At 40.6% G+C, this 11395-nt stretch overlaps 1 pseudogene; it reads right to left on the reverse strand.

Moving 5' to 3' along the window:
* Window positions 1-215: 215 nt before the first annotated feature.
* LOC112313260 (DDB1- and CUL4-associated factor 8 pseudogene) lies at window positions 216-2066 on the reverse strand (annotated as a pseudogene).
* Between the last annotated feature and the right edge of the window lie 9329 nt (window positions 2067-11395).

Consider the following 11395-nt stretch of genomic DNA (forward strand, 5'->3'; position numbering starts at 1 on the left):
CAGGTGTATCATAAGAGAACAAAGAGACTCATAAATATGTTGCTTCTACATTCACACCAAGAGTAGGAGTAAGGAAAGAGGAACAAAGAGACCAAGTTGAGAGGACAGGAATGAGGGAGGAAGCATGTGAGAAAGGAAAGAAGGAAAGCACAGGAAAAGAGATGAAAGGTGGTTTTTTATTGTGGAAAATAAAGACAAAAGGCAAATCTATAAGTGAATGTGAATTTCAAACTTAAAGTCCATCCTACTGTGGTGACATCTAGCTGGATCAGGTATCAGGCATTCAGGAGGGCAGGCACTGCACATGTTCTTGGTCCTGTTCCCTGGTCTTCATGGTCTTATTCCGTGGCCTCGTCCTCGGATACATCTGTGGAACTAGAAGACTCATACGACTCTGCTTCAACAAGTCCAACTGACGGAGGTAACCAGAGAGCAGCTTCAGGGTGAGAACTTCTATGTGTCAGGTGATCCAATAGAAATGAAATCAGGTTTCTGTCAGACACATCAGTGTCGCCCAACCATTCTCTATCTCGTTCCTGCTTGTTCTTCTTAATCACATCCTTTAACCCAAGAAGCTGAGTGGCGTCTTTCGCTGTGGGTGCCCAGATCTTTGCATCATGGTCTACACCACTGGTCGCCATCACAGGGAGGAAAGGGTGGGGCTCAAGACAGTTTACAGTACCTGCCCTGTCCGCCCTCTCCAGGAGCTGAACGACCTGACAGGATGATTTCTCCCAGAGGAAGATGTGCCCGCCGTCGCTACCGCTCACCACAAACTCACTCCCAGGGCCATAGAAACTGACACCCTTGATTGTGACACGATTTCTGTGCCCCTTATATTTCTTTGCATACTGGGCCCCATCACAGCTAGCGGAGTGGAAGAGGTAAATATCTTCATCCGTGTAACTGGCCAGGACCTCTGTGCCATCATGGCTGTACACCAGGCAAGTGATGTTTACTCCAGCATCACAGTCGACCAGGTGATGAGGACAGAACTTCTTGAGTACTCCATTATTCTCATTCTTGTCAATTTTCCTCTGGTCATAAATTCTCACAAACTGGTCCATTCCGCCCACAGCAAACTGGTAAGTATTGGCGGGATTCACACAGATCGTATAGAGTCCCACTTTCCTCCGATTCTCTTTTGTTACCACCACTTTTGAAGCCGGCTGGTCTTGCCTGAGGTCAATGGCAAAGACAACAGCGTCTTCACCTGAGGTCAGGAACTTAAAAGGGGAGTCTGGCTCCAGAGCCAGCTTGTGGCTGGATCCCCTATGTTGGGCCACCTGCTTAGAGAAGCTGCTGTGAGGCAGAGCAGGTAGCTGTGCCACCCGTACCTGCCCATCACGGGCACACGTGGCCAGGGTGGAATCGCCACAGTTGGGAAGGAACTTGGCCTGAAAGACGTTATTTCTGTGACCACTTTCAAAGCTCAGTACTGGCTGCTGACGCGCCCAATCCCAAACTATCACTGTCAGGTCATCACTGCTACTGGCCAGCCAGGTGCCACGCTGGTTAAAGTGAACAGTATTGACACAACCACGGTGGCCTTCCAGGCTATACTGCAAGCAGAAACGCTGCACAAACACTCTTGCCCCGCAGGCCTCGTACACAAAGCGGGCGCTGGACCCCAGCTGCCGATCTCGAAGAGCACTAAGGACATTCCAGCGAGGGCGGGGCAGGGCAGAGGTCTCTGAGGACACCCAGTCCTCCAGGGCCCGAGCCTCATCTGATAAATACTGATCAGGGGTGCTCTCACTGCACGGTACCTGATGCGGGTCTTCTGCCGCTTCCTCCTCACGTTCCTGTTCCTCTACTTCCCGTCTTAGCCCGCCGTCACCGTGGTCGAGTGTGTCCTGGCCACCGAAGTTTTCCCCAACCGTGCCTTTATTTTCTGGGCTGGCAAAGGTGGAAGCAGTGCCATCCTCGGCTCCGTCACTGTCTCCGGTCAGTCTCACGTTCATCTGAGGTTCGGGTGTCAAATGGAGATCTGACGACGTCTCCATCTTGGCCTCCACTTTGGAGTGCTCATCTGAGCCATCTGTGCCATCCCCATTACCAGACATCTTAGACGATAGTAACTGTAGCTACCCGGCGGTAGTGGTAAAAGTCCTAGAGACCTGGATAAGGTGGCCAGACAGTCCTGGGTGGCTATGGGCCGGAGGAGAAGAAGGTAGGCCTACAGGCCAGGCGCCATTTTGGATAGGAAAAAGCCGGAAGAACGACCGCCGTCAGAAGCCATTGCCAGTATGGAAGCCGATGAGGTTCAAAAGTCTTCTGCCCATGTACATCTCGCGGTTATTCGGCTGCTCAGGTTTGGTTTGGTTTGGTGTGGTTTGCTTTGCCTTGCTTTGCTTTGCTTTGGTATTTTGTTTTTTTATTATCTAGTCCTGGAGCCTGGTCCATGCACCTGTTTTACACTGTCAACCAGTGTCTTGCTGCCTTTTTTTTTTTTTTTTTGAAGATTGAAACATATTTCAGTTGAGAGATGTTCTTATTAGAGAACCTGCCACAAAGCCATCCTCCTCAGGAAAAACACTTACCTGAGCCTCTCGGTGCTTTGACTGCAGATAATATACAGTTCTGAGATGAATAGTCAAATGCAATGCGAGATTGCTAAGGCCCCCACAGATAGTGAGCTCCTGAAATGCAAACAATATCTTCAGCAAATCAAACACTTTAAGGGAAACCTCGAGAACTCTAATTGGTAGAAAAGCCATAGGGTTGACAGATAAAAAGCACAACACCTAGGTAATTGCACTTTGGATTTAAAAATGAGTGCCTTTTCAGCACAAGTGGATCCCAAATGTTGCATTAGGCATGACTTCTAATGAAGACATTTATTATTAATTTGAATAGCAAATTTAAATGTGCATCCTGTATTTTGTTTTCCGTAAACTCTGGAAGGCTTTTTTAGTGAGAAGAGTACTGTAGACCCTCTGTGTCATCAAAGCTGAAATTAACTGGTCAGCTTAATGTAGACATTGAAATAGCGACTACATCACCAATTTGAAATAGAAGCACAGCTCTTTCTTCCTCCACCAGGGATTCTATATATTTATTTGGAGTTTGTTCAGTTTGAGATTCTTGGACAGCACCACCATGAAGTCATGAAGAAGGAATTCTTCTGTGATGTTATAAAGGTATCACAATATTGTAAATATTTCCCAAAATAGGAAAGAGGCTTGGGTGTGTGTGCTTTTAGGCAAAGACAACTCTTCAGAGACAGTTATTGTGATTGCTATGTTAACTTCAGAGCTTTGGCAAATGAATGATCTAGGGTGATACCCATAAATTTTCGAATGGCTACAGTAAACTGCTGACTAAGTGGGGAAAACAAGGTTTCCCTCAGAGTAATTGCAAGATCAATGGAAAGCCGATGAAACATAGAAGTATATACTCTTCTGGAGAGAAGAATTCCATCCCTAAAAGTAATGGAAAGACTTGTAAAAGAATACTCAGAGTGTTCTGTAGAGAATAGCACAGCCACCTGAAAACCTCCTGAAAGTCTATCGAGAGTATCATGGGTGAATCATTTAGCATATATTTCTATATTGGAATAATGTACAAAAATGAGGATTCATGAATTAAAATTAAATACAGCAATATGAGTGAATCTTAAAATAATGATGAGTAAACACAAGTGAGAGAAGAATAGTCCGTAATTTCATTTTCATGCAGATCTTTAAAGTGTTTGTATGCTAAAGCTATTTAGAAAAGAATAGCAGAACACATACTCACACACGAAAGGAAACTCCTTGCTGGGTCACTCAGAAACAATGGGAAGCAGGGGGTATCTTGTCAACAGCTACCTGCCTTATGCCCTGTTTTTACCATACTTAATTCAAATCAAGCTAAGGCAAACATCCTAAAATGTCTTTCCTGAAGCATGTTTCTCTGCCTTAATCTCTTGGTTAGGAAAGGGGGAAGGGTCAAAGTTTCTCTCTGAGTTTCTGAGTGTTTTGCTTCTTAATAAACAGCTTAAAATCAATATTCCCCAAAGCAACTTCAGGGTGGCATTCCAGAAGTTAAGTTGGTAGATTGCTCCAAGCTTCATTGATTCAATCATTCAGTCTGGAGAATAAGTGAGTTCAGTTAAATTGCTGAGTCTCATTTCAGGAGGTGGCAATGCAGATAGGCCTATTATTGTGTAAGCAAGACACCGGAATTTAACAAGAACTATGTCTATCAAAATAGAAGAAAAATAAAAAAGGTAATGATTAGAGCACATTATAAACCAGTTTCCCTTTCTATAAGGCTGTGTGTTGAGATTTCTAGATGTCTGGCTCAGCGTTTCTTTTGCTGGAATGAAAGCAGACACCTGATAGATTCTCCTGGTCTGCAGTTGAATGTCTCAGGTGGTGTCCTACGTGCTCAGGAAAATTCTGCACAGCGTACACTGCATCAGTCTCTGAGATTCTTGAAGTGTGATCTGTAGTGATGATTTCTCAAGTTCTCATGTCATTTAGCTTCAATTTGCAGTTGCAAGTCTCAGTGGGAAAAAGTGTTAGTTCTTAATAATTCAAAGCCAAAGAATAGGTGAAAATGGAACATTAGTTTGAGGGGTTAAACCACATATTAAAGAATACTAGAACAATCAGGATCCAGTCACATTTACAGGTGAAAATTAAAAATGAATGACAATTAACTGAACAAGAGTCTAATACCCACAACTGTGTATTATAGTTCTATGGAAACACGATTTCTCTCCCTAAAAATCACCCTCATTTTTCTCAAAGATGGTCAAATTAACACTATTTCTAGCATATGTTTAGTTTCAATAAACTGGCTTGATTATTTGCACATACAACAATAGCAATTGATCATATAGGCTTTCTTAAATCTGCTTTGCTGAATTGGTGCTGGTGGAAATGAAGCTCTTCCATGGAGTCGTAAGAAAAGCATTCTTGGGACACATGCATGGGAAGATGTGGCGTACCAGTGATATTTATTGAGGTAAAAGCAAAGGACTATCTCCAGGTGCCCACTGTCTTATCCATGACCAGATGGCTTAGCTCTGCCATTCTGTGGACGAAGTCCAGCCTTGTCTTGACCAAGGCCCGAAGAAGGGCCAGGGTCCAGAGATGTTGTGCAATTACCCATCATCGGCAGGGCATCGGAAGCTGTCATAGTTGAATTTAGTCCATGGCAAAGGTTAGTCCAGCTGTGTCGTTGTCCAGATCAGGTTAGTTTAATCTCTGTTCTCAGCTGCACTCCAGCTGGCACTGTGCTGCTGCACCCAGGCCCACACTTGGAGCCCACCCAAGGTTGGGCCAGCATAACTGCTGGGCCCACATGGCTGCAACAGACAGAAAGCGTGGGGTGAATGAACTGGTAAATACTTGCTACTGAAAGGGACCTTTGTTAAGCTTTGATTATATTATCTTGGGCATCAGAAATGCAGGCTTTTGTTCCAAGTAGCCAATCTCTTTCCTTATCCTTTGCTGGCTTTTGTTGGATCCTCCCCTATCCAATCTCTTTCCTATACCTTCCAGGGTTTCATGCCCTCATGCAACGCAATACCTTTTTCAGGCTACACACCTCCCCTTTATGGTTGTCATCTTGGTTCCTACTATGAATACGCACAGCAGAGGACTTTCCCCTTTATTCCTCTCCCTCACAGTCCTGGCAAGTGGACAGGTTCTACCCTGGGGAGATGGAAAGCTAATCCTCTCTACATAAGATGGAAAAGTATTAATCATCTTGGCAGGCATTCTGCTATCCCCTGGAATATCTGAAGCTGTAACTTCCAGATTTAAGCCAGATTAAGAGTAACTTTCAGACTCAACCAGGCTGAGGCAGTGCAGCTTCCTTCTCTTTTGTTAACTCCTAGCTGCCCGTGCAAAAAGAATCTCATGAGGAATCTCTGGATTGAACTTTAATTAGCCTTTTAGGACAAGATACCAAGCCACATAGTTGACAGACTTTGCATGCCACACCTATAGTTTTCAGTGTATGCCTCAGATTTGAGTGACCCCCAAATGTCTCAAGATTGTCTGTTTGCAGTGTCCAGGAAAGCAACCTTTGTTTTCTTCAAGCTTTCTGGTGACATTCAGAATCTATGTGTGTCTCTCAAATATCACAGTTCAGTCAAAATCTTTGCCAATGAAACCAGTGTCCAAGTGTGTCCTGTTATAAAAAGAATGGATACTTATTGATTTCACGCAAAGAACCATATTGCCATGAAAATAAAAATACTCATGGAGAGGTTCTGAATTCTGGAGGGATCAGGTAGGAGAAAATATAAATACTTGAAGATTGCTTACAAAGGTATAATTTACCAATTTCTCTGAGAAAAACAAGTTTTCTTGTATCTGAACAACAACAACAAAAAGATTTAAAAATCAAACAAAACTTTTAAAACATCATTATCCTCAGTTCAATCAGTCCCATATAATCAATCCTTGTTTATCCTGATTATTTTGCAGTATTTCCATAAATCCAGTTGTTCCTTAGATTTCTATAAATTAGCATGCAGTTCAAAGGTATGATCTGAAAATTTATTGTCAGAAATATATAAATTAAGTCGAGTGTCCCTTCTATGGATCTTTAAGATGAAACATATTTGCAAAAACATTAGAGTAAAACAATGACTGTCTATAAATGACAGAACTTAAAATGATATGGTTATAGAACTGATGATAAACCAATTACAAAACATTTTGCCTTTCTACAAGTAACATTCCAAGATAACAATTAGAATTACATTGTAAATATATCAGAACTTTGTAGGCTCTTGGAGATTTTTCTATAATCTCTAGAATATCCAGTTCAATAAGAAAAATATATATAGATGAATAAAACATAATTATTACTTCCTCACTTGACAAAACTTCTTGTGTAGCTTCAGAATATCTAATAGGCCTAATTAGTTTAAAATTTCTCTTATTGGGAGAGAGAAAAAAATCTTTGAGGCATGCTAAGGGCCCATTGGAATAACCCAAAGTCATTTCCAGGATTTGAAAAAGCCTCATTGCAAAATTTAAATGCAGTGAAAGCTTTCAAACATGTTTGATGAAAATACCATATATCTTCAGACTTCCGGCCAAGATGGAGACGTAGGTAGACACACTGTGCCTCCTCGAACAACCAAAAGAAGGACAACAACAATTTAAAAACAAAAAACATCCAGAACTGACAGAAAATCGAACTGTATGGAAGTCCAACAACCAAGGAGATAAAGAAGAAACATTCATCCAGACCGGTAGAAGGGGCGGAGATGGGCAGCCGGGGCGGAGAGGACTCACGGCAAGGTGGTGGCTGACGGACCCAACAAGGTGGCGGGATTGTGGAATGGGGCAGGCCAGGCTGCAGCTGGCAGACCCCACAAGGTGGTGTCTGGCAGACCCTGCGGCCCCACGTTCGTGCATAGATAAACCGGGAGAAAGGGTGGGGGAGTGAAACAGACTGCGCAACACAGGGCTCCAGCTCTGGGAAATAAAGCCTCAAACCTCTGATTGAAAACACCTGTGGGGGGTGAGGCGCCAGCAGGAGAAACTCTCAGCCTCACAGGAGAGTTGGTTGGAGAGACCCACAGGGGCCTAGAACGTACACAGACCCACCAACTTGGGAATAAGCACCAGAAGGGCCCAATTTGATTGTGGGTAGCAGAGGGAGTGACTGCAATCCAACATAGAGTGGAGCCAGCGCCATTGATCCCTATCGGACCCCTCCCCCACATATAGCATCACAGAGCAGCTACGAGCTTTACCCCACCCTGGTGGACACCTAAGACTCCACCCCTTTATGTAACAGGCGCACCAAGACAAATATTAAAATGGCCCAAATGAAAGAACAGATCAAAGCTCCAGAAAAAATACAACTAAGCAACGAAGAGATAGCCAACCTATCAGATGCACAGTTCAAAACACTGGTAATCAGGAAGCTCACAAAATCGGTTGAATTTGGTCACAAATTAGATGAAAAAATGAAGGCTATGCTAAGAGAAACAAAGGAAAATGTACAGGGAACCAATAGTGATGAGAAGGAAACTGGGACTCAAATCAATGGTGTGGACCAGAAGAAACATCCAACCAGAAAAGAATGAAGAAACAAGAATTCAGAAAAAATGAGGAGAGGCTTAGGAACCTCCAGGACATCTTGAAACGTTCCAACATCTGAATTGTAGGGGGGCCAGAAGGAGAAGAGGAAGAACAAAAAATTGAAAACTTATTTGAACAAGTAATGAAGGAGAACTTCCCTAATCTGGCAAAGGAAATAGACTTCCAGGAAGTCCAGGAAGCTCAGAGAGTCCCAAAGAAGCTGGACCCAAGGAGGAACACACCAAGGCACATCATCATTACATTACCCAAGATTACACAGAAGGAGAGACTCTTAGAAGCAGCAAGAGAAAAGGACACAGTTACTACCAAGGAGTTCCCATAAGACTGTCAGCTGATGTCTCAGAAGAGACCTTATAGGCAAGAAGGGGCTGGCAAGAAGTATTCCAAGTCATGAAAGGCAAGGACCTACATCCAAGATTGCTCTGTCCAGCAAAGCTTTCATTTAGAATGGAAGGGCAGATAAAGTGCTTCTCAGATAAGGTCAAGTTCAAGGAGTTCATCATCACCCAGCCCTTATTATATGAAATGTTAAAGGGATTTATCTAAGAGAAAGAAGATAAAACACATGAACAGTAAAAATGACAGCAAACTCACAGTTATTAACAACCACACCTAAAACAAGAACAAAAGCAAACTAAGCAAACACCTAGAACAGGAACCGAATCACAGAAATGGAGATCACATGGAGGGTTATCAACAGGGAAGTGGGAGGAGGAGAGAGGGGGGAAAGGTACAGAGAATAAGTAGCATAAATGGTTGGTGGAAAATAGACAGGGGGAGGGTAAGAATAGTATAGGAAATATAGAAGCCAAAGAACTTATATGGATGACCCATGGACATGAACTATAGGGGGTCAATATCGGAGGGAGGGGGTGTGCAGGATGGAGTGGAGTGAAGGGGGGAATTGGGACAACTGTAATAGCATAATCAATAAATATATTAAAATATTAAAAAAGAAAACATCATATATCTTCATAAAACAATATTAAATTATTCATTTACCTAAAGTGACAATCAAAAGCCCAAACAAATATCGGTTAGCAAAAGTTTAGTTCTTAATATTGAGAGGATTATTTTCTCAAGCAGTCAAGAAATTCTTCAAGACAATATGACACAGAACTATTTTAATGAAACATAGAATCTTTACTTGGCAGGTAGAAAAAATTTTATATCTAGAAGAGAACAATAATACAGAAAAAAATAAAGCAAAACCTTTGTCCCTCCCAAAGAACCAAGCTCTGGTTTTCATAAACTTGCATTGTATATTTAAATTCATTTACTTAAATAAATTTATTCTAATCTTATTGATCTTACCCATACATAAAATTTCCTCTCAAGATTTCTGTTCATAAAAGTACAAGTTTTTGCATCTTTCTTGGTTTTCATCTCTTAACTCATTCTAAAGTCACGAATTTTAGAGCAACTCATATTCTTTTAATTTCCTGTAAAATTTATCTCCATACTTTATGCCTCCCATTACCAAAAATACAATTTCTTTCCAACTTAGAATTTTTAACTTTTACAGACCTTAATTTCTAGTAACAACAAAAAGTAAATAATTATCATTCCTGACATTGGCAAATTTCTGAATAAATTTCAAAACTTCAAGAAACAGGCTCTTTCATTGGCAATTATATTCACATTATTATAAACATATTTAATAAAATAAAAGACATATTCATTAACAGATCCAAATATAGTTTCTACCTTCTCTGTAATAAGAAACCAAAAGTAGGGAAAATTTGATCAATTAATGTTTTAGTATTTCATGTTATTTCAAAATATCTAGATACTTAATAATGTTTATCATGTAACTTAAAAAAATATCTAAAGTTTCAAGTGACCAATAGACTTTAGGAAACTATGTTTAGGCATACATGTATAACATATAATACACTTATTACTGAAAAGTTGTATCAAAAATTTTATTTTACTTGTAACTTGTTAATGAATCTTAGTAACACTATAAGGTTGCAAAGCCAATTATTATTCAAACCATTTTCTTGACAAATGTTGTAACAGACATAATGTGAACGAACTTATTTTGCAAATCCTGGTAAAACAAACATATGTAATTCATGTTAATAACTTTAAAAGGCATCAACCAAACTTAAACCAGCTCTGATGTCAAGTATTTTCCTAGATCACATGACCCTTAGAAATATTTGGTATAGTTTCTATTTCTTAATTTATATAAACATGTAATTCCTTTAAGCCAATAAAATATTATAAACTAGAAGGAATACCATCTAGAGGCAGAATACATCATTCTATACATATATAAACATGGATCTCACAAACATCACAACATAAACAAATCATTAATAACTGTAGAGTAGACACAAGATTTTTCATTGTGTCTTCTTGACAACTTTAAGGAGGCTAGGGAAGAGAAAGAGCAGGTATCAGGTGTGAGCAACTTTAACCACTTGTGTGTTTGAAAGTGCCCGTTTTTCCCCTTCAGTTATTTCCGGCTCATGTTGTAGCAGGGGTGTTCAACTTGTGGCTTGTGGGCCACATGCAGCCCAGGCTGGCTGTGAATGTGGCCCAACACAAAGTCACAAATTTACTTAAAACATTGTGAGATGTTTTGTGATAACGTGTCACAATGTATTTGATTTGTGGGCCAAGACAACTCATCTTCTTCCAGTGTGGCCCAGAGATACCAAACGGTTGGACCCCTGCAAGTAGGTTGAGTTTACATTTCTGAAAACCTGGCAAGAAGACCTGTTGAGGCTTTAAAAATATTCCTATAATGCTTTCAAAAATCAGCTTCCAATTTTGTGAAATTTCTGATTAGTTTTAAATCCATTAAAATGTTTTCAAATACACCAATACTCATAACTCTCCTATCTCAATAACCTTTTAAAAATGTCCACCTTGTTAAGAAATCTATTGTTTTTCCCTTCTGCCGTTTTTTAACGTTCTCTTGTTAATTAACCCAATTAGCTTCTGTAAGACCCAAAAAGCTAATAGAAATTTAAATGTGTTAAGACTAGCTATAGTTCTGTGTATCTTTTTTTTTAAGTGCAGAGCAATTGTTCCCCCAATGTTCTAATTTTTTACAATATCTGCAAATATCTGAAGCTAAGTAGAAAGGGTTCTGATTGGATGATGATTTTTGTTCTAATTTCTGTCCTCCCATCTTATTAAAGATGTCCTAATGGCTGCTTATTATATCAAGGATTTCAGTTAAGAGGTTTTTTTTCAGTTCAAAACATCTACCTCCTGGTCCGTGACAGTAGGATTTTATAGCAAATCTACCAGTCTTTTACAACTTAACCAAGGAAGCAAAAACGCTTCCATAAAGAGAATTCAAAAGATGCAGCCCT

This window comes from Desmodus rotundus, chromosome X (genome assembly GCF_022682495.2).
Source record: "Desmodus rotundus isolate HL8 chromosome X, HLdesRot8A.1, whole genome shotgun sequence".
Classification (NCBI taxonomy): Eukaryota; Metazoa; Chordata; class Mammalia; order Chiroptera; family Phyllostomidae; genus Desmodus; species Desmodus rotundus.